Here is a 22,608-nt window from a genome sequence, read left to right as displayed (position 1 = left end):
TTTACACTTTTTTTTTTAAGCAGGAAAACATGTACACCGAGTCTACAGTGGATGAAAGAAAATTGGAACATTAAATCTGGTGGATAATAATGATAAGTCCAATAAGTTATAATGCAGTGTTTGTTGAAAGATAAACCTCCTTCAAGTTCTCAATAAAGCATTTAGCATGTGAGTGAGAGTGAGAGCACAGTTTGGCACAGAAGAAATGGAGAAACCGAGAGGATGGGGTATGAGTAAAGATAGAAGACTAAAAATGATATCAGTGAACGTCTCCAGGGGCCAGCACAATGCCACCGTGATCGAGGATGACAGCTTCCTGTTTTTAATTGCCATGGTTGCTGTTGCTTAGCACCTAGGGGGACGGGAATGAGGCTGATACAGATAGTCTCTAATGAGTATTAATCTAATCATGCACAGACACAAACACAGCCAACACTCATAATCACGTAAAACCCCCAAACTCTGACATTTAGGTAGGGGGTTATTAACGGATAGTAAAAATCACACCGCTAAAAAAAAGTTTCACTTTGAAGTGTGGAGAAAGAGAAAAAAACGAGTTGAAAAAGACAATATTTACCTAACTCAGCTCCAAAACATCCAATAATTGCAGTTTCATCAAACCGAGGCGACTAAATGTTTCGCTGTTGCTGCGCAACCAGTTCACAACGTTGTCAGGTGAGGAAAAAAGTCTGAATGTCGAAGCATAATCCAAAACATAAGTCACCAAAATGCCATCCTCAAATCCGCCAGTGCAATATCTAATCAAAGCGGGAGACATACAGCATCCCATATTAAAAAATAAACAGCGATAGATATGAGGTATTCGGTGTCTGCAGCGGCCTTTCAGGTCTTTCCACATTCGCCGTTACTCTAGCAGGAGTCTGGCAGACTGTAAATATCCCTTCACAGCCACAATGATCTAACAGAACAGCGGTCTCCAGCTTTGAGCGCAGTAGTGCATGCTGGGGTTTTTATTTCTTTATAAGTCTCATTTACCAGTGTTGGTTTATTCATAACTTTCACTCTCTTGATTTTTATGAGAGGACAAAAAGCCAAACAACCAAGAGGAATAGCACCCCAAATACCCGCCGTGTGTTATTGAATTGTAAATAAACCAGGAAAAAGCACATCTTTCTGAAACACGGAGGTGAGTAAAGCACTGGCTTCTGAAAGCAAGCTCCATTATCGACCTGTCAGGATTGTTTGGTGTTTTTTCACACTGTTAATTCATTTACAATGCAGATGGAGAGTCTGGTCATTAAGGTGCTGGCTATACAAGAGTAATGCACCGCATCTGTACCTGTTCCCATGTCACAGAACTTTGGAAACAAGCCGTCTAATTATAGCGATTAGTATTTTGGAAGCAGTTCCGAGCTCACGGTCTGGCCTTAACAAATGAAGGCTGGGATTATCCAAACAAATAGGATGTCTGCCATCTTGTTGTACATGTTGATGCTTTTAGAATCACATTACAGAGTGCTGGTATCTGGTTGTGAAGTTTTAAAAAATGAGAAAATATACAGCAAAGGTAACATTGGACCCTCTCTGACATTGGACCTTTGTTTTAGGGTCAAAAAACATATAGTGCAACAATATACTGGAATATTTAAATACATAATAATTCTATGCTACATATGACAGTAATACTTTGATAGACATTTTAATAAATCTACCTTTACACACACACACACACACACACACATATATATATATATATATATATATATATATATATATATATATATAATAAGTATTTCTTGAGCAGCAAATAAGCTTATTAGATTGGTTTCAGTATGATTATGTGACACTGAACAATGGACTAAAGGCTGTTGAAAATTAAGCTTTGCCATCACAGAAATAATTTTGATCCAATAAATGCAGCCTAAGTTGGAGAGCATAGGAAACAGATCTTTTGAATGATAGTAAGTGTAGCTCAACTGTAGCTGTCTCTGTACTAGACTGAAAAAGGATAACACATTTTAACAAACACACAATTGGTAACACTGTATATCTGCATTGTTTTTAACATCTGACTGGATACTAACCTAAGCCAACAAGAACAGCCTTCATTTTTGTGCAGCCAGCAAAATCCATGGATGCTACTATTAGCGCTAACTATTTGGCAGTTAGCAACTGCATCGTCACTTGTTTACTGCCTCTCATTTTGCTTCATTTCCGAATGTGTCATTTACCTCGCATTAAATAGAAGCCTACCTCCCTTCCCCTGGCATGAAAGCTCACTTTTTCATCCTTACGCCCCACCATCATGAGGGAGTGGCTAATTGGTAAAAAACACCAATACAGAGGCTAATCTTAGCAGTGTTTAGCGTGAAACAAAAGGCCCCATTAAAGAATGATTGGTTAAAATAATAGTCGCACAAAGTGCCCAGCTTGCTTAACAGGTGTATTTATATTGATTGTGCAGCCTCAATTTCCTGCAGTGAAAAGAAAGAAGTAAATAATAATTGCTAGTGCTTTTTTTAGCGTTTGCCGCGCAGGCAATTATTAAATAGCACTTTAGCCATTCCGTTAGTAGGAAAATAGCACTTAGGACATCTGCTTGGTCATTGCAATGGCCCCTATACGGTTGGGATTATCTCTCCGATGAGCCTTGTCTATGCGTGTAGTTTCATTCCGTGGTCATTTCAGTGATGTGGACCATCCATTTGCCTCTTTTCATTTCCATAATTGTTTTCAGAGCGCAAGGCTGTCCCGCTCTTTGCAGAGGACTAGGTGTGGACTAATGGACGCTAGATTGGATTCTGCCTTTATACATGGTGAAATGATTTCTTCTTCATTCTCTGTGCTGGATCACGTCTCTCTTTTGGACTCATGAATAATGGATGGGTTTAAAGTGTTGCCCTGCCCAGGCTCTCTCTTATTGAAATCTGTGCTCAGAGAGGTGCTTATTTACTGAGACTGATCCCACATCATTTGAGTCAGTTTCTATGCTCCTCTGCTCTGGCTTTCTCGCGCTCTTTCTCTCACTCTCTCAATGCTGCCCTCCATCTCTTTCTGTGACACTTTTTCGGTTTATGACCCCATTCATACCCTTACAGTCTCCTCGTAGGTCGCTCTTGCTCATCTCTCTCTTATTAAAGAGCCACAAGTCTTTCAAATGTATCCTATCCTTGGTAGCGCTAATAAGACCGCATGAAATCAAAAGAGCTTTGTGGCTTTTAGTCCAATTCTATTTTCTTTGAAGCCTCTATACTGTACATGCACGGCTTTCATATTCAGTTCACACTGACTGTCTTAATGTTTGGAGTCCATATGTGCATACATATTACATGTTTAGTCTAGAGGAGAGGGTATATGCAAAGGCATGTAATGTTTTTTTATAAAGTGACATTGCCAACTACTGGCCTGGCATGAGGGGAAAAAAAACACACCAATTATGCAAATTATGTAATGGAATCTTTAGCTGCTGCAAAGAATACGCTTTTTCACAATGACCTAAGTCTCGCATTGGATTTCTTCTAAGCAACATAAGTCAACTGAGGTTCTACAGCAGCATGACGCACAATGAACACTACAATTACCCTTTGCTCATTGTTGCTTTTTGCATAACCACATCCAGCATTTTATGTGACAGTCCCTGCATTGCCTTCACTGAAGAGCTTCTGCGTCAAAGCCTAACATGTCCTTTCTAATCATGCGACTGCGCATTTCATGCTCTATAAACATTTACCACACTGACTGAGCCATAAAAGCAGAGAGCATATCAATGAATGGAACTAGACATGTTCCCCTGAGAAGCCATTGTTATAAAGTCACCTTCCCTGGGCATCTCCCCTTGAACTTTTAGCGAAAATGCACCACGCAAACCTGGGAATTATCTTCAGAAATACCACAAATCCTATCTCTTCATGGCTAATGCTTTTACAGCTTTTTTCTTCCTTTCTTTTATCTTGTCCCCTTTATTTTCCATGGAAATAACAGCTTCCATTTAGGCTGCCCTGCTCTTATGCAGAGTCGATCAGACCCAGCCTTAATGAAATGCTGCTACCCAGAATCCCTCTCACTGGTGGAATCGGGACCCAGGGCCATTACTTGGCTGTCTTCGGGAAAAAGGCACATCTACATAAGTTATTTCATTATCTCCCTAGGCTGTGAATGAGGCAGCGGCGTACTCACTCGCTCTATCTCTCCGTGTGGATTGCACCATGGGGAGGTCACTGGAAAGCCGGTGGAATAATCTGCAAAATAAGGGGAGGCATTCTTTAATGACATCCCAGTCCAAATATTTAAAATGATCACCTAAACTTCCATTGGCTCTTCCATTTCGGCTGATAGAGCTCAAGTGAGTTTGTCTTCATCTTGCCAGCAGCTTACAGAAAAATTGGAGGGAGTGTGTGTGTGTGTGTGTGTTTTGCACATCATACTGCCAGCAAGAAAATAAGGAATAAAAGTCTGCTTTGCCTTTCTCATGAGACTCGGCCATAACATCACAATGGAAATCAGCAGCCAGAGTAGCCTGTTGAGAAATTAAAAAAAATTACAAATGTACCAAATGTAAAAAATGCTAACATTTCTTCTTGATTTAGGAATGCAAAGGGATGCATAATTGCATAGATAGAATATCTCTTCAATTAAATTGAATTTTATTTTTGTTAACTCCACTGCCAATGTATTTTAGTTTCAAACAAGTCAGAATGAGAGATTTTTTAAAAGAGGAACTTAAAAACGCAAAGCTCAAGGAATAAGGCGATGAAAAACACTACAAGATACAGCATAACAAAGCCACACAAATATCGGTAGCACTTTATTTTACTATGTACTTATTATAGTAATTACAATAACTATGTAATAACTAGGTACTAACCCTGAACCTACCCCTAAACCTAACCCTACCCCATGTAGTTACCCTGTGTTACCAGAACTTTCGATAAATACACTGTAAGTACACTATAAGTACAAGTTAGTACACGTACCGTAAAATAAAGTGCAACCCAAATATCTATAAAACACTTTTGCACATTCAACTTGAAATCTAAAAGATATTATCTCTAAATTTATTATTGAAAGTGTTACATTTTTTACAAAACCATTGCTTTGATAGCTGTTAACAGTGGAGCGCTAAAGTAGAGAAGATCAAAAACAAAACATCTCCAAATTTCTCCTTTAAAAAACACTACCAATATCAAGCTAAAACCAAAATTACAAAAACTCTTGATAAACTAGCCCTCACTAATCAGCCAATCAGCCATCCAGACCCTTTGCTAACAGTAGCTAATTGGCTAATCGAACTAGAACATGCAATGTTGATCAAAATACCAACTTAGTCATAGCTAAATCTCTCCAGGAGGACTGAGCCAAGCATGGAGCTAAAAGACAATCCTCCTGGTAGCAGAGAGAAACAGCATGTTTTGCACTACGAAGCGTGGAGGCTGGCTCCGCGCTGCAGTTGGCTTTACAGATAAGTGAGAACAGACCCATCAGATACCAACTGCCAAGAGCAAGTTCTGCCGTGAAGCTGGCACTTTCTACATGTACGCCCGAGGAAAGACATAGAAGGCACAACCTATGCAAATGAGGATTCATTAGTCAGTGTATGGGGAAGTGTTTGTGTATGTAGAACAAGCAAAGGGTTTGTACCAAGGTAAACGCATGCAAGAGTGGGTAATCTTTCTTGCCTGAGTGAGTCTGTGCATCCTCGCATGCGTACGTCTTCCTCTTCCTCTGATCTGTGGCCATTCCCTTTGATTCGGGCACGGTGATCCGGCTTAAACGTGAAGCAAACACAGGATTAGGTCTCAGCCGTGCAGATAACGCGCTGATCAAAGTGCCCTCTGAGCGCCTACAGAGGGAGCGAAAATATGTTAAAGAAAGCAGCATGCTAGCCTCAATCCGCATTTTATCTCCACTCAGACAGGTGGAGATCACCCTCCACCCCCTTCATTCCAGAACTTTCCATGGCTGGCGGAGGATACTTCCGCAATCAATCTTTTCATGCCAACTCTCTGGCAGCTCGAGATGAAACAAAACAAATGTGATTTCTGATGAGCTTCTATTTTAGCCTTGTTGTCTGTGCTTTTCTCGCACTCTCCAAAACATGGAATCACACATTCAACTGCGTTAAACGGCCCTGTACAATACAGAGTGCATTTCATGCTGGGTGGTTTATTTCAAGACGTGCGGCTAACACGCCAACTCGTGTGGTTATGGAGGGGGGTCTTGGCTCAGGCACAAAATTGCACACTTTATATTGGACGTGCAGTCCAGAGGCATTCATTCTATGACTCAAAAGAGTCTTGTGTGCCTTCATCGGAAGCCTGCATTTGTGAGAACTAACAATAATTCACTAATCGATTCACTTGTCAATTAATTATTTGATTTTATTGAAAGAAGCCACATGTAAATGTAAATGTATGAATGTTAAGAGGAATAATTTTAACCTAAATTTAACTTCTGATAATAATTATATTATGGGCCAGATTTACCAATAGCTTGTGCCAGCACAAACCGCTTTTTGGCGTTAAAATAGTACTGTCAAGACATGCAATGAAGAATTAGAGCTGAAATTTATGGGAGAAGACTATTAAAATGAATCACGCAATGCGATTAACTAACACTCACACTCGTCAAATTACTAGTATTTGCACCAAATAAAGCAAGATAGTAATTTGCGCTGCTCTTGGTAGATTTTGCTGGTCGATTGTGTAAATGATCTGTCTGCGCTGTTAATGTGCGCATTGTTAGTAAATTACCCGCAGAATTTCTTCCCTCTCATCGGCGCTTTTATGGAATTTCGCTCTAGTGCTAATTTGCCCTGCTTTGTAAACCTGGCCCTGTAAGTGAATTTCTGTTAGATACATACGTACATTATGCACACACATGCTTCAAAAAGTATTTGACTTGTTTGCCATTAGGACCAGTAGCCTAGTTTTGTAAAATGGAAATACTTTGCTTCAAATATATAACATTTACTGCTCAGAAAGCTATGCACTGTGGTAAAACACCTCTAAAACATCATAAAAACCATAACCACTCTTTCAAAGCACTAAGTGAGTCAAACTGGCCATATAAAACTATATTCTTATGACCTTCTTTAAAGTGTTGGATATAAAGTGCTCGTATCGTTGGACTTTCTGGGTCATGCACTTTTTCCTCTGCAACTCATTGCATGGCTATGGAGGATTTTTAAGATTTCCTTCTTACAGATATTCAGTTTTCAATACTGTAATATGAAAAAGTAGCGCCAACTAACTAATTTTTTTACTTTTTTTTTTTTTGTGACTATCCCTGATTTTACAGTTGTTGCCCTAATATAAACCTTACAGTAGCTTATTACCTACAGTCTACGTGACATTGCATCACCAAAGTGAAATCAGAAATGGACTGCAAGGGTTTTGTGCCCTTCAGCACCCTTGATGATTCACTTCAGGAAGCCACTGATTGAATGACAATATTTTAACAGAATTATACCTAACCACCATCCCGCATGCACCAACAAGAGTTGACACAACCGAATGAGTCAGAGAGAAGAGTAAAAAAATATATAATATATGTAACTTTTACAATTAATTTCTCATTCTCATGTTGATCCAAACATGAATGACTTAATTTGAATAAAAGGAATCAAATTATCTTTCTGACTAAAGAAACTGATACTGGTTTAGATCACCATGATGGTGAGGAATTAATAACACAATGTTACTTTTTCCATAAACTACCCTTTAAAATGTATTTTATCCAACTGTATGGACAGAGTACCAGATCATGATATGGGCAGTCCTTCTCCACCTTCTCAACCGGTCGTCATTTACGCTGGTCGAGTTGAGTCTAATTAAAATACTTCCTTCGCACGGCTTAAACGCGTTTGTCGATATGCAGAAGGGGAAGTGGTGCGTGACAACATGCTCCGCAAGTGCTTGTGACGTTTTGACAGGGAGCCTTGAATCCATCCATGCAATGCTAACTTTAGCGGAGTTCTTTGCCTACCAACTTTAACTTCACTACTTCTTGGCGCAGCGGCAGGAGGCTCAGTCGAAAATCAACTCCATTCTGCATCAACCTAGAGTTTTGAGTTTTAACAAGAGGAAGGTCTGAGATTTAAATCCTCCTGGTAATATTATATTAATCTCTGTTAAACATTTGCATTTCAGAATATAAACAACTGCAAGCATGATTATTTAGAGGTTAAGATTGTCTATTCTTATCCCAGTGGTCTTGGACTTTATACTTGCTGTGGAGATTGTTTAGAAAGTTAGTAACTGCTGCTACTTTATTTAATTTCTTTGTCTTGTTTCTCTTTCCCCTGTTTTTAAAAGTGCTACTCGTCTCTTTAAACTTTGTAAACAGCAAAAAAGGTTGAGTGAAACTTTAAAATTACAGGTAGATGAAACCTTCTGAATTTGCCAAACTGAGGATATAAAGTACAAGCTAGAACAAGGGTACTGAGATATGAAAACTTGGATCTTTTGTTGAAAACAAAAAACATAACATTTTGAACTCGTCTCAGTGGCACACATACAAAAAGCTCAGTCTGTGCGCTGACTGCACAATGCATTTTGCACACAAAATTGAAAAGCAAAAAGGTTTTTCTCAGTCTGTCTGGTGACAAATGTGTGTCCATGAAAAACAGGTTAGGTACATTTACTAAAGTTTGCCAGGTTATTTGTTACCAGAGTTTTATTTCTTAGTTTGCAAGATAATCACAACCTGTCGCCAGTGTTACTTTTAAAAGTAAAGCATTATAATATTGTGTTAATCCATAAAAATAAGAAATTGCTTTACTTAATCTTTATGGAAAGTAATGCATTGTTACTTTTGCATTAATTATGTCACCTGGGCTGCTTGCTTATTAGTTTTTTTTTTTGTTTTTTTTTTAACAACAAAAAACCCAAAAGTCATATATCTGGCCACTGTCAAGTTCCTTTCACACCAAAATTGAAAGTTAATAAGCCTGAGGCTGAAGAAAGTGCCTCTGCACCTTACTTCCAATTTCTCTCAACAAGTGGACAGGAGAGGAGTCAGTGAATTAATGGGAAAACAAAGTAACTTGCGTTACTTTTTTAAAAAGTAACTCAGATATTTTGTTGTAAATTTAAAAAGTAATGCATTACTCGTTACTGGGTACGTAACTCCTATAAGCCCTAACAATGCCTGTAACTAGATATAATCACTAAATATCACAATAAAATGAAATAAATTCTAATACGTCAGCTTCCATGTCAGTGGGCGGTTCCCAGCTAGAATAAGCTACAATGTGGAAGTTCAGAATTCTGGACAAATGAGAGTCCATTTCCTCTAAACTTTGGTAAACCACCATAGAGAAAGAATCATTTGAAAGCTTACGGGAAGCAAAGCCCACAAACATTGTTTATCACCAGAGGAGCTGGATATTTATAACTGTATTCAATGCTGGTCACATCTTTACTGTTCCGACCAATTCAGTTCTCAGTATAAGCAATAAGAGGCATAGCAGGAGACATGGAGAAAGAAAGAGAGAAAGAGCTGTGAGATATCTTGGGTTGCAGAGCCACTTAGCAGACAGAGAGGGAATAGCAGAGGCAGAATCAGAAGAAAGATGCAGGTGATCATCATTTTGGGACCCCAGCGGTTCTCTTAGAGGTGATTTCAGTGTTTATACCCATCATCAACCACTTTGTTGCTCTTTTTATGAATAAGTGCTCAGAAGTAAATCTCTCTCTCTCCATCTGTCAGGATGGATATTTGATGGTTACAGAATGGGACACTTTAATACTAATTAAATCTTAATATCAATATCAATATATAGATTCTTCCTTGTCAGTCCCAAAAAAGTACATAAAGAAGGACAGCAGTCATTATAACCCTCCCTCCCCAAATTTTAGTAAATTCTACTTTCATTGCCTCAATTTTCTAACCAGGCCTACAATGGTGCTTTCAGATGAATCACCAAATCCTAATTCCAGCAAGCATCACTATAATTATGGCACATATTATTATGATTCTGCACAGTCTTAGGAGAGGAGCAGTTTTGTGCTAAGGACGAGGATCATACCTAAATCGTGTACCCTAATGAGCAGTCATGTGGTATTACTTTTCAAAGTAAGCAGATTTATTGTAAAAAATATATATATATTTTTTATTTATATATGTTTATTTATAAACATGGCAATAAAAGAATTTTACATTATTACGGAAAAAAAAACTATTTCAAATATTCATCGAATCATCCTGAAATACATGGATCAGAGGTTTTTTTTTTTTGTTGTTGCGGAAACTGTTTTTAACATTAATAATGAGAATTAAAAAAAAAAAATCTCGGGCACCAAATCAGCATATTCGAATGATTTCTGATGGATCATGTGACCCTGAAGACTGGAGTAATGGCTGCTGAACATTCACCTTTTCCATCAAGGAATAAATTACATTTTAAAACACAATCCAACAGAAAACGGTTATTTTTAAATGGTAATATTATTTCATAATATTACTGTTTTTACTGGAAGTAATGTGTACATATATTGAACATCTTATACAGTATGTAAAATATGGCTATGAACAAGGTCTTTATCATTGACCCATTGAGTCTGACACCAACTCCATGACAATCATTTTAGTTGTCTAGACCCAATCATCGTTCTGCATGTACTGGTTTTAGCTAGGACCCCCTCCAGGCCTCTTAACTATGGTTCTGACCTGGTTTGCTTTGCAAATCAAGCGCTGACTCAACCTGATGAGTCAGACTGTGCACCAGCACAGTGTATTTATTTGTGACTGCTGCTGCGCTGCAGGGGCGATGCAGAGTGGTTCAGAACGTGGGTGTTGTTTGTGCATATTTGTTTATAATTCATAATCACTCTGTCCCACCGAGTTGTTCACGGGTACTGTACTCCCCGAGGGTCTGCACTACTGGTCAGGAGAGGACGTGACCCTGACAGCACTCTCTAAATTAGGAATCAATAGGATCACATTAAGGATCAGCCGGGCAATAGAAAATTAAGTCTTGTATTGGAGATTAGTTTTACTGCCTATGTGATCAATCGCAAGAGAAAAAGGATTATAGTTAAAGGAATGGTTCTCACAAAAAGATCTGTAGTTTACTCACCCTCATGTCATTGCAAACCCTCTTCTGTGAAACACAAAAAGAGAAGATTTAGGTGAATATCTTGGCCACTCTTTTTAATTTAATGAAAGAGTTCCAAAATGAACAAAAATGAATGATGAAAGTATCATAAAAGCAGTCCATGCAACTTGTGCAGTATAATCCAAATCATTTTAAGCCAGAAATGTTATTCGCTAATCACAGAAAATAAAATATTGCAAGCTCCACACCATAAAAAAAAAAATGGGTGAATGAGCAGTTAAAATAGTTTCAGAACATTGTTATTCTTTATTTTGAAGTCGCTCTGAACTATATGCTAACTTTCTAAACTGTAAAAGCTATGATTTAAATAGTTAATTTAAATTAACTTTTTTTGACAAAAATTCCGTTTTATAAAACCTCTCATTATATATAACTGGTTTCCGCAAAAAATGCATGCAGATTGCCTGAAAGTTTTTTTAATCTTTTTTAGCCTGTTCATTAGAGAAGTAACAATCCATGAATGAATCTTTCTTTGGAGTCAATGAATCAAGCCAGTTCACAGCTGATTGATTGGGTTCTCCAATTCAGTCATCCAGTTTTGACATGCTCCTTACAAAACACTGTCTAGAAGAAATGGAAATATAGTGCATGAGTCATATGAGCCATTCTGAGGGTGCTTTTTTGATGTTGTCATTTTTATGGAGCTTTTTTTTTCCCATTCGCTTGAATCCCAATCCTCATTCTCTTTCATTTCAAGAAAAGGAGCAACGTGAAGGAATACTTGAACATTGCAAGTTCATCAAAAAACCCTTAGCTGAGAGATGTCAAACTAAAAAAACCCAACATCTTTTGAATACACTGGGAATTCAGGTTAGGAATAGTTTTTGTTTACATATGGGTATGAACTCGCATGTATATATTTAAGAAAAATTATATATAAAATATTTAAATGTATATATATGCATGTGTGTGTATTTATATGTACATAATAAATATACAAAGTACACATTCATTTATTATGTAAATAAAAACTTTGATTTTGGATGCGATTATTCACGATTAATAATTTGACAGCACTAGTTTTTTCACGTAAAGGTCCACTTTAAATTTTTGTCGGTTTTTTGTAATTAAAAATGTTGATCCCTTTAAAAGACTATTACCATCAGACTGCACAGTAGGCTACTCAACAAAACTCGGAGACGGATCTGCGGTAACCACAAAGCCTTGAGAACAATCTCTACTGATGGCTTTGAAAGCCATTAACTGCTGCCTTTCCATTCAGAGAGGAAGTTAAGATGGTGCTTTAAATAAAATATACATCCCATTCTTCAACAACTAGTTAAGTAAATTTATACAGAGGCCCAAAGGCTTCTGCGATTTGTAATGCGAAGTCTATTTAAGGCTGAAATGCATGGTCTCGCAGTGGACGCCATTAACAGATTCCCAGGCCGTTTGAACAGCAGCTGATGTGTATGTATAGGTGGGACTCAGGCAGATAACTCACGTTTACTGTCCGGCCCACACTATTACAGAGCCGCAGGGAACGCACCCGAGGACGGGAACGAATGTCGAATCAATATATAGGAGAATAATATGTCTAAGGGAGGAGATGAGTACAGAATGGCATTTCATTACAGATCGATGTGAGAGTGCTTTTCATTGCCTTGATGCTATAGAACGTCCCACAGGGTCCACAGAACCAGACCGGCTCCCTTCCGCCACACTGAATGCAGAACACAGTGACGTTATGGACAGGCTGCTGTGGGAATGTGTGGGGATTGAATAAGTATCACAAAGTGACTGGACCTTAAAAAATTTGCCATAATAACCATGTTTTGTGACTGAATAATTTGAAATTATACAGTTATAGTTTTTTTTATTAAACTGTTGGAACCTGGTGTTAGCAACACAGTCATTAAAATAAACAAAACAAAATTATTATTAAATCTTAATCTGGATAGCAACTATATGCTAACTTAAATCAAATTAAAAGATATAATTAGTATTATTATAAAAGATTACAAAAAATGGTGTTCTTTTGAAACTTTTGTATTTTGAAAATAAAATGCATCATGCTTTCCGCAAAAATATTAAGCACCACAACATTGATAATAATAAGAAATTTTTCTTGAGCACCGAATCATGATTTTAGAATGATTTCTGAAAATTCAGCTTTGTCATCACAGAAATACATTTATAGATAAATTATATAAATAATTTATAAATGTATAAATTGTATGAAAATAAATAATATTAGTTTAATAACTTGTTATATTGTTGTTTTATTATTCATTGTTATATTTAATATAATAATACAAATAATACAATTCATATAACCTATAATAATATTTATATTATTATTTTATTATAAAACCTTTATATTACATAATTATATAATTGTAATATAAAATATTATTATACTTTATAATAATGGTTTTCATAGCTATAAATGATAGATCATTTATATATAAATGCATATATAAATGCTATACATATATACACTTACATATATTTGATATAATGATAGAAGAAATCTCTAAAAAAATATCTAGTTTGCCGTCTTAGTTGGTCTCCCATGTCCTTAAGCCGGCTTTAGAATAGTTTCAGTACTTTTCAACTGGTTAGGCTTGGAGACCCCAACTGGCCAGGTAAGGCTCATTTTAGATTGCTATGGAGTTAAGTCACTTTGACTGACATGCTCAAAGTATTCTTTGCTTGTGTTCTCCTCAGCTCTTTCAGAGGCGCTTTCCATCCCGTCTCACTTTAATTACACTCCCAGGCCATCCTGCCACCTCAGCCCCTGCCAAACCTCACCCTGTCCTCCCTCTTTCTCCCCCACCCCATCACCCTCCAGGCAATGGAACAGTCCACAGTTATGAAGCTTCCTCCTTTACAGTCTCTCTCATCGCCTTGGCCTGGTACAATGAGAACGACAGATAAGAGTTTTCATTATCTGGCCCCTCACTTGGGACTCTCCCCACTCTATCTCTCCCTCTCTTTCAGACTCAAAGGGGTTTTTTTTTTAATAGGGAGACAGTCCAGTTGATGGCCGTGGCATCTTTTTGTCTTTTGTTTTGATTTCCCACTCCCTTCGTTTCTTTCTTTCTCCCCCAAACAATCACAGCGAGAGGGCATGGGAGGGCTCTGCACTCTATTGGTTGTTCTCCCTCGTTCTCTTTCTAATTTTCATCCTGCTTTTCCCTTCCGTTTTCAACAAAGTGGTGAACGTGCGACGGCGATAACTGCGTGCAAAATGGACAACTCCCCTGTTTCTGCTCCTTTGAAATTCACCCCATTGTCTGGGCCGCGGAGTGATAAAGCCAAAGCAAAGGCAGCCTCTCTTATCTCGCTCTCTCAGTGAAAGGGACTTCCATCGCCACGGTTGTTGCGCGTGTTTGTTGTACGTGCGACGCTACGTGAGGATAATAGCCTCAGACAATGTCTCTCTATTCAAAAGACTGTTCGGACCAGGCTTCACATCTCCCCTTTGAAACGGCCTGTCCTCTCTCTAACAGACAATCAATCGCAACCAACCCTATTGCATGCATTTTGTGTCTAATCAAGGTATTAGAATAATAATGGGTGGCTTGTTTTGGAGAAGTTTATTGAATTCGATAACGACAGCAGGCGAGTTGGCTCGGGACGGTGAAGGCAGCATCTGCTGTCAGTTTAGTTGGCCTTTGTGTCGTGGATGTGACAAAAATAGAGCCTTCTGCCATGAAACGTTTCTCGAAAATTTGCATCATCGGAAAAAAATGTCAAGAAGTTTGTGCAATAGAGCGCAAGTCGGTGACCTCCCATTTTTAACAGTATTTTTCACCATTCTCCATAGAATATCAGAAATTGGTTCAATTAACCAATAAAGCTGTGTACTAAAAATGTACTTTTGAAGAAATAAACTGCCCATAAAGCACTGTGAATGGTGTAATTAAAGTAGAAATAAGGTTACTATATTAAACAACTGACTTAAAAGTCATTGAATTTTTACTGGGTTTTTTTTTCAGCCCCATTAGCAGCGAACAATAGTGTTTGAAATATGTTTGAAAACAATCATACTGTAATTTTAATCATATGTAGCTTGCTAGTAGGACAGAAAACAAACAAATAAATAAATGAATTAAATCCTTAAATAATTTACAAATAAATTGCAGTAAATCATTTAGTAATATCATATTTTTAACAAAAACAATACTTTAATCATTTATATTTTGATAGTGGGACAGAAATGACATGCAGTACTTCATCTTTAAGTTTATTGCCAAGTAATATTTATTTCATGTATAGTTTGCTAGTGGAACAGAAATTACTTCACCTTTTTAGCAAGTTTATTGCTAAGTATTAAACAAAAAATAACTAAATAAATACAATATTTAATACTGTATATAAAATATATATATATAAATATATAAAATAATGTTTATTTGAAAGTAAATATAAAATAAAAATAGGGAAACTGTATATATTATGCCATTCAAAATGCTTTATAGATCTTTCTTCAGGAAAGTGAATAGTTCTCCTGTATGTTTTCTAACACTCATCGTAGGTCTGTCTTGAAAGGTTACGTTATCGTTAAAATCAGTCTCTCTATGGAGAAATCCAATGAGCACCACCCTACCGTAGAGCGTGATACCTGCTAGATAGTTACTTCAGCAATCAGTTTGACTGAGATAAAAAAAAAAAAAAAAGTTTGATTATGACGGGAATATCTAAAGTTCCAAGAAATCCCATTTTAGTATCTGAGGGTCTCTGTTTATTCTGGTACACTGGGTTTAATGAAATACCCAGTGATCCCTGAAAGAATGTTCTAGAATTCATCCGAAGCACAACAGCAAACAGTGAGAGATAACAACATATGTGAACTTCAAATGAGCTGAGCTCCGCTGGAGATGGTCACGTGCGTGGGCGACCTTCTGTCATTAATTTCATGTTTATAAATGTCTCGATGGCAAATGAGAGACGTCTTCAACCTCATCATTACATCCGGAGATATGGAGGAGTGTCGGATTTTGTCATTTATTAGCGTCTGAGCCGATTCCATCAGACAAATGTTATATTATGGAATCAGCGCTAACTTATTAGGCCTTCAATCGTTTCCAGAAAGCTGAGAGCATGAGGTGATTAAGAACAATTACTGAATACAGCAGCGATCATCCAAACAAGAAGGTATGGTCCTGAGGAGACGTACTGTAGTATGTGTGTGTGTGTGTGTATTTGCGCGCATGTGGCACACAGTCTGTTGCACTAATGAATCTCTGTGCTGATAGGTCTAGAGATGCAAGGTGACAGATCATAAATAATCATTTATGCCGTTGTGTCTCTGTACAGCATAGCAGGCCACCAAGCACTGACACACAGCAACCAACCACAGCTGCTCCGCTAATGCCACCACACTAGAGAGAGCGATGATGGGGGAAAGAAAAAAAAATGTGTGCATTCATTCCAATACAGTATTTTCTACACAGTAAAAGCTCTACACACTTGATGGAATATTTTGGGTTATTTTTAGGGAATTTTACAATTGCACTGATGCATTTGCAGTATCATAAACATAGTAACACTATACTTGGGTTATACTTTTTTTTTTAATTTTTACATTTTACTGAAAAATACTATTTTAGCCCATAGTATATACTATATAAAAATACTATATCTCCCATTCGTTTCTTTTGTATCTCATAGAGTGCCGTTTTATTTTCATTTTAAATTTTATATTACAATTACTTTTTTTTTTTTTTACTCTGGGCATGAAGGGGCTTCCATATGAAATAGCGTGCATATTTTACAAACTCACACTTGCATGCTGAGCTTCCATTATAAGTGTACTCACCGTAGCACATTTGTATATACTCACTGAGGGAAGAGTTTAAATAAGTGTCTATGGTAATTGACAGAGGGACTTGGATGACGTCCAAAGATAATGAAGTTTAAAAGAGCCCGGCATATTCCTTTAATCTGAGGTGAGAGGACAAAAACTGTGAGAGATTGTCAATACACAGCACAGCAGGATAGCGAAATCTTCAAAGATACACAATCCAAAACGTAAAATATTTCTACAGGTTGAAGCATTATCAGGCCGAGCAAAAGACCTTAGAGAGAGGGGGGGGAAAGAAACAAAGCAGATGAGGAAAATGAAATGGCCCCATAAAAGCCAGCTAGAAAAGAGGCGTAATGAGAGGTAAAAGAAAATCAAAGGCCTCTGTATTGTAATGTAGGTTATTTACACTATAATCAATGGTTGACATCCCATTAACGTTTAATGTGGACATCCGGTAGATGGCAGAAATTGGAAATAGCACAGAGGATTCCCCTGCGCTCGGTCATTAAGCAGAGAGATGTGCTTCTCACTACCACGATTATTAATTAAAAATGGAAATGCATTTAAATGCCGGTTTCTAACCAGCAGTTTATAAAAGTGCAGTGTTGATTTCTCAGAGGAGGCAAAGGAGACAGTACCTCAACATTTTTTTGGATGAGAAGTTAATCAACAACTCAAATATAAAATCCAATATATATTACAAATATGACATTAACAATGTGCAAAGTGTGTATCATTGTACAATCAGAGGACACAATGAAAAAACCGACTAAAGGTGCATCTGGTTCGTAAATCTGCCCTAACAGATCAAACTTGTTGAACTGAACAGATTAAGTATCAAATAAATAAAAAAATTACTTACTTAGAAGAAATTGTTGCAAATCCAAATCTAAATAAACTGTAATTTTAGTTATAGTGTTGTGATCAAGTGTTTGAGGAAACAACACAAGAAGAAAGTAATAACCAGAATAAATCGTAATATCTAAATAAAGTGAAATTATATTCTTACACTCTAAAAACTGCTGGGTTGAAAACAACCCAATTTGGGTTATTTTGACAACCCAGCGCTGGGTCAAAAAGGGACGAACCCAGCGCTGGGTTGTTTTAACCCAACCAGTTGGGTTATCATATTTAACCCAGCCTGCTGGGTTGCCTTTTTTATAGTTTAAAATGACTATATTGCAGGGTTTAAAAAAACAGAGCGGGTGTTTTTTTATCAGTGTATTTCAGAAGGAAAACTACTGTATTCAGAAAATGTTCGATATCATTTCGCATGTGCTTGATAAGGCAGCGTTTGTGAGCTCAGCACCGCTCTGCAGCCGTTACCGGAGAAACCTACCTCTCCCGCTCTTAGCGCCTCCTGCTGGCAGAAAATGAACTCGCAGAGTGCAGCCATGTGGGGAAACAATGCATTTCTACGTTAAAATTAACCCAAATTGAGCTAGGCATTAAACCTACAAATGTTGTTCATTTTAAATATCACTTTTACACACAAATAATAATAACCAAAAGGAAAATATTTATTAAAAACAAGAGAAAAGTCAAAAAGTAACATGTTAGAAGAAATGCAGAAAAGGATGGCATTAACAGCTACAGAATTCATAAAGCATTGAACATTTGATGAATATAACTTAAAATCAAATTGGACTTTGTTCAATTGTATATATTGTATAAAAATATACGAAAACACATACAATAAATTTACAATTAGTTAGGTTTTTTTCCAACTATTCTGGCATGACAGTACACAAATAAATCACAACATTAACTTTGATATTATAACATTTAACAGACGCATGTGTGTGTGTGTGTGTGTGTGTGAAAGAATGTGAGCAGGTGTATGAATGACAGAGTGTAAACTCTTCTACTAAACAACACAGAAAAAGCATTTAACTTTTTTTTTTTTTAAACAAATTATGCACTTACAGTTTGTTTCATAGTCCATGAATACAGATCATGCATCACAGTCAATTTTCATGATCTCTTTAGCATAACTGATGTAATCATGAAAAGCCCCATCAGCACAGCATGTGACATCTTCTACATCATCCAGGGCAGCGTCCTCCTTTAAAACCACCGCTGTTTAGGGGAAAGTTTCCCCTCTCTGACCAGCATTCATCCCAGTCACCGCCTGTTCTTCATCAGTGGCCTAAGAGAAACACATTTGAAAAAATTAAACATTTAATTAAACTATCCATTTTCAGGTAGAGGTGTATTCACATCCGTAAGGATAGGTAAATAATTGGTTTTAAAGTTTCAACACTTTGTGCGGTTGTTTAATGTCTCAGTCCACCACAGCGCTCCAGGAGGCTATAATGGCAGCACTAGTGTGAGGACATGCGATATTGTTTGAATAAATATTGCTTTCAGAAAGCTTCTTTACTGAAACATTAAAACAGACATGACATTCACATACCTCACAATATTCACGTACATGGAGGGCTGCTCTTCAAACCGTTAGTTCACCAAATAATTAAAATGTTTATAATTTACTCTCCTCATGTTTTTCCAGACTCATACAAAATCTGCTCATTTTTTGGAAAACATATGAATATATTTAATATTCTCTTTTTGTGTCCTCCATTGCTGGTCTGGGAGACCAGTATTTTATTTTGAACATACATGTTTGCTATCATATAATTTAAGATGTATTCATATATAAATATCAGAATTTACTTCTACAATAACTCTATATTTATTAAGCTTGAAAATACTGATTATCTAAACTATAAATGGATTAACAAATATTATGAGAAAACTAAAAATATATTAATTTATGTTGTAAAGACAGACAAAAGTTTTATAGGTTTGGAATGACTTGAGGGCAAGTAAATTATTTTTTGTGTGAACTTTACCTCTAAGAGCGAAGACCAAGAATAATGACTCTCCAAATCAGACAACTCCAAAGTTGGTTTGAGTTCTGCAATAAAAAACACAGACATCAATGGTCTTAATGAAATGAGCATGTAATCACACTGTTGTTGCATCAAAATGTGAAGTAAACCAGCAGGAGACAACAGAAACATTTATTTTTAAAAATAACTTACATAAAATCTCAAGGGAATGATGATCTCCCATGTCTCTTGCTTTTAACATCTACAAAAACAAAAAACAAACATTATCTTACTCTTAGTAAAACACAACAACAACTGATAACATGAAATTATGAAGTTTACTTGCCTTAAACGATCTTTCCCTCTCTTCAGAAGAAGCTGAGAAAACCACCTCCTCACACAAGCAGACTTGTGTGTCCTTAACTCCAGTTAGTTTGAGTTCTGCAAAGAGGGACATCAATGGTTTCAATAAAATATTAACATATACATACATACATATATAAAATCACACTGTTTTTGCATCAAAATGTGAAGTTAACAGGCAGGACACAACAGAAACATTAGTTTTCTAAATAAAAAAAAAGTAATAATAATTTAACTCACATCAATCTCAAAAGAATGAAGTTATCTTGTCTCTGGATTTCAACATCTAAAAAACACACACATTATTTTAGTCTTAGTAAAAATAAAGATAACTTGATGTTATTCTGAAGTTTACTCTCCTTAAACCGTCTGTCCCTCTCTTCAGAAGAACACCTCCTCCTCATCCTCACACAGGTCTGTGACTCCTCACACAAACAGCTTCTGTGTCTTTAACTCTCAGCGTGAGGACAATGAAGACAGGAGCTGGACAAGCCTGAAATATTACATGTAAAACATACTTTTAACAGTTACCACTTCAACAGCCTCTAAATAATTATGCTAGTCTTTACTACACAATGCCGTTTCCTTTAGGAGACAAACATACATTCAGTTTAACCGCGAAAAAAAAAAAGACAAATTCACATGAGCGTAACCGTGACCATAACCGTCTGTTAACGCCTCAAAGAGAACAGATAATGTAAAATCTTATGTAAATATGACAAAATACATTCACAGACGTTATATTAAAAGTACATCCTCCGTTCAGTAACGTTACATGAGGCAGTTAAGACCTCCGTGTCCGAGGCGAAAACCGCGTCCGTTTTTTTGAAAACCGCATCCGTTTTTTTATATATATAACGTATATAACGTTAAGCTCCTTTGTTTCCGCCTTTCATAAAACCTTCCGCCTTTCATACAACCGGGTAAACAATAAAAGATAACTTTACATTTTGAATATTTAACGTTACTTACCATAGGCTTTCACTCGCTTCTCGCTTCTATCACGCTGAGAAAATGGCGGCTGCTCGCACTGGAGACGTACGATTTTGACGTGACGTGCGTGCTCTCCTTCACGTCCGCGTCCTCAACCCACCCCGCTGGGTTAAAAAAGAAAGTTATTTTCAACCCAAACTTGGGTTAAAACATCCCAAAGTCCTATCCAACGGCCTCAACCCAGCAGTTGGGTTGAAAAAACAACCCAGCGTTTTTTAGAGTGTACATTTTTAAATAAACTCACTATTAGTTAAGATCATTGCACAGCTTTCTCCAAAATCTTTTTGAGAAATTGCTTCCTCATGATAAATCACAGTTAGTTTGCATGGTTTTACATTGCCAATTCAACCATTTGATTTATATTTTTAGGCCTGGAAAATTTGCTTTGGCATAAAATTAATTTTACCTGCCATGTTGAAAATTGACTCTGACATGCAAAAACTCTTTTTAAAAAAATGCTTATCCCTTTACTTAATCACAGGCAACTGTAAATGATGGAAATACATGGTGACATGACAATTTCTGCACAGTTTGCTGGATTCAGGGGGGCGACACATCTTACCCCACTCGCCCTTACCTTTTTTTATTTTCCCTTCTGTCTCGGGAATAGCTAGTTGAGATGCTGCAGTATGTGGGTATGATTCATTCGGAAACTGGATCACTCTACAAAGAGACTTTAAATGAGAGGAGTCACACTATATGAAAGAGAATCATAAAATTAAATGCAGTCAGGATTCATGAATATATTATGACGAGAGTCTCAGAGGCTGTATTTGGAAAGCCAAGTTTTTACAACAGATCTCCTATCTCCCTCATCCTCTCCATTCCCCATTTATTTTGAAAACTAAGCACCATCGTTCTCCTGCATTAATAAGTTTTCATTGTACTCTCTCATTATTTCCACTTCCTCTCCACCTAAGTGAAGTGAATAAGAGAGAAAAAAGGGTTCAGAGGAGAGAAAACGTTCTTCTTTAATTTATAGCTTCCGCCACAGTGGTAGAACACGCCTGACTACAGCGCTCACTGGCGTTTATGATGTATAAAATTAAATTACACAGGAACACCAGCACACACAAAGCCCAACACACCTTCATTCTGTCTTTACTTCACTACCTTTTAAAAGGTGTCTTATTATTGCAGTGGATTATCAAAGTCTTCACTCCACTACTCTCTCTCTCACACACCATTCACAAACCATGCATTTTTACAAAGAAATCGGTCATCAGTCTTACTTACTTTAACCAAATTGATGTGCATTGTAGCCTGATCTGACAATAGTTTGGGATAAAAATGCTGCCATATACAGTAGAGTCTAAGGGGCCGTTCACACAGAACGCATTTTTGTTTTGAAAAAACGTGAGATGTAGGCAGTGGAATAGGACAAAGGTAGCAATTGTAGAAAGTTGAACTATGGTATGTTTAAGTTGGCACCGAATTTTTTTTTTATGTTCTGTTCACTAAATGCGTTTTTCCATTCCACTATGCTTTTCCATTGTTTTTCTATGTGTAAACAAGCTAAATTAATGTGTTTGACCATTGTATTTACATCTTCTATGGGATCTTGCACGACACGCCATTCCAAAAAT

At 37.0% G+C, this 22,608-nt stretch overlaps 2 long non-coding RNA genes across 2 annotated transcripts; both read right to left on the bottom strand.

The window, feature by feature from the left end:
• Positions 1-18,712: 18,712 nt before the first annotated feature.
• LOC127985527 (uncharacterized) lies at positions 18,713-19,934 on the bottom strand. Its single transcript, XR_008160673.1, has 3 exons — positions 19,880-19,934; positions 19,688-19,752; positions 18,713-18,981 (listed from the first exon to the last, which is right to left on the bottom strand). It is a non-coding gene; the product is annotated as an uncharacterized LOC127985527 (long non-coding RNA).
• Positions 19,935-20,011: 77 nt separating this feature from the next.
• On the bottom strand, positions 20,012-21,214 carry LOC127985526 (uncharacterized). Its single transcript, XR_008160672.1, has 3 exons — positions 21,002-21,214; positions 20,270-20,522; positions 20,012-20,107 (listed from the first exon to the last, which is right to left on the bottom strand). It is a non-coding gene; the product is annotated as an uncharacterized LOC127985526 (long non-coding RNA).
• Positions 21,215-22,608: the final 1,394 nt, after the last annotated feature.

The sequence above is a fragment of the Carassius gibelio genome, chromosome B21 (assembly GCF_023724105.1).
Source record: "Carassius gibelio isolate Cgi1373 ecotype wild population from Czech Republic chromosome B21, carGib1.2-hapl.c, whole genome shotgun sequence".
NCBI lineage: Eukaryota > Metazoa > Chordata > Actinopteri > Cypriniformes > Cyprinidae > Carassius > Carassius gibelio.
Note: the sequence above shows the minus strand (reverse complement) of the source record. Positions and strands in the feature narration are given on the sequence as shown.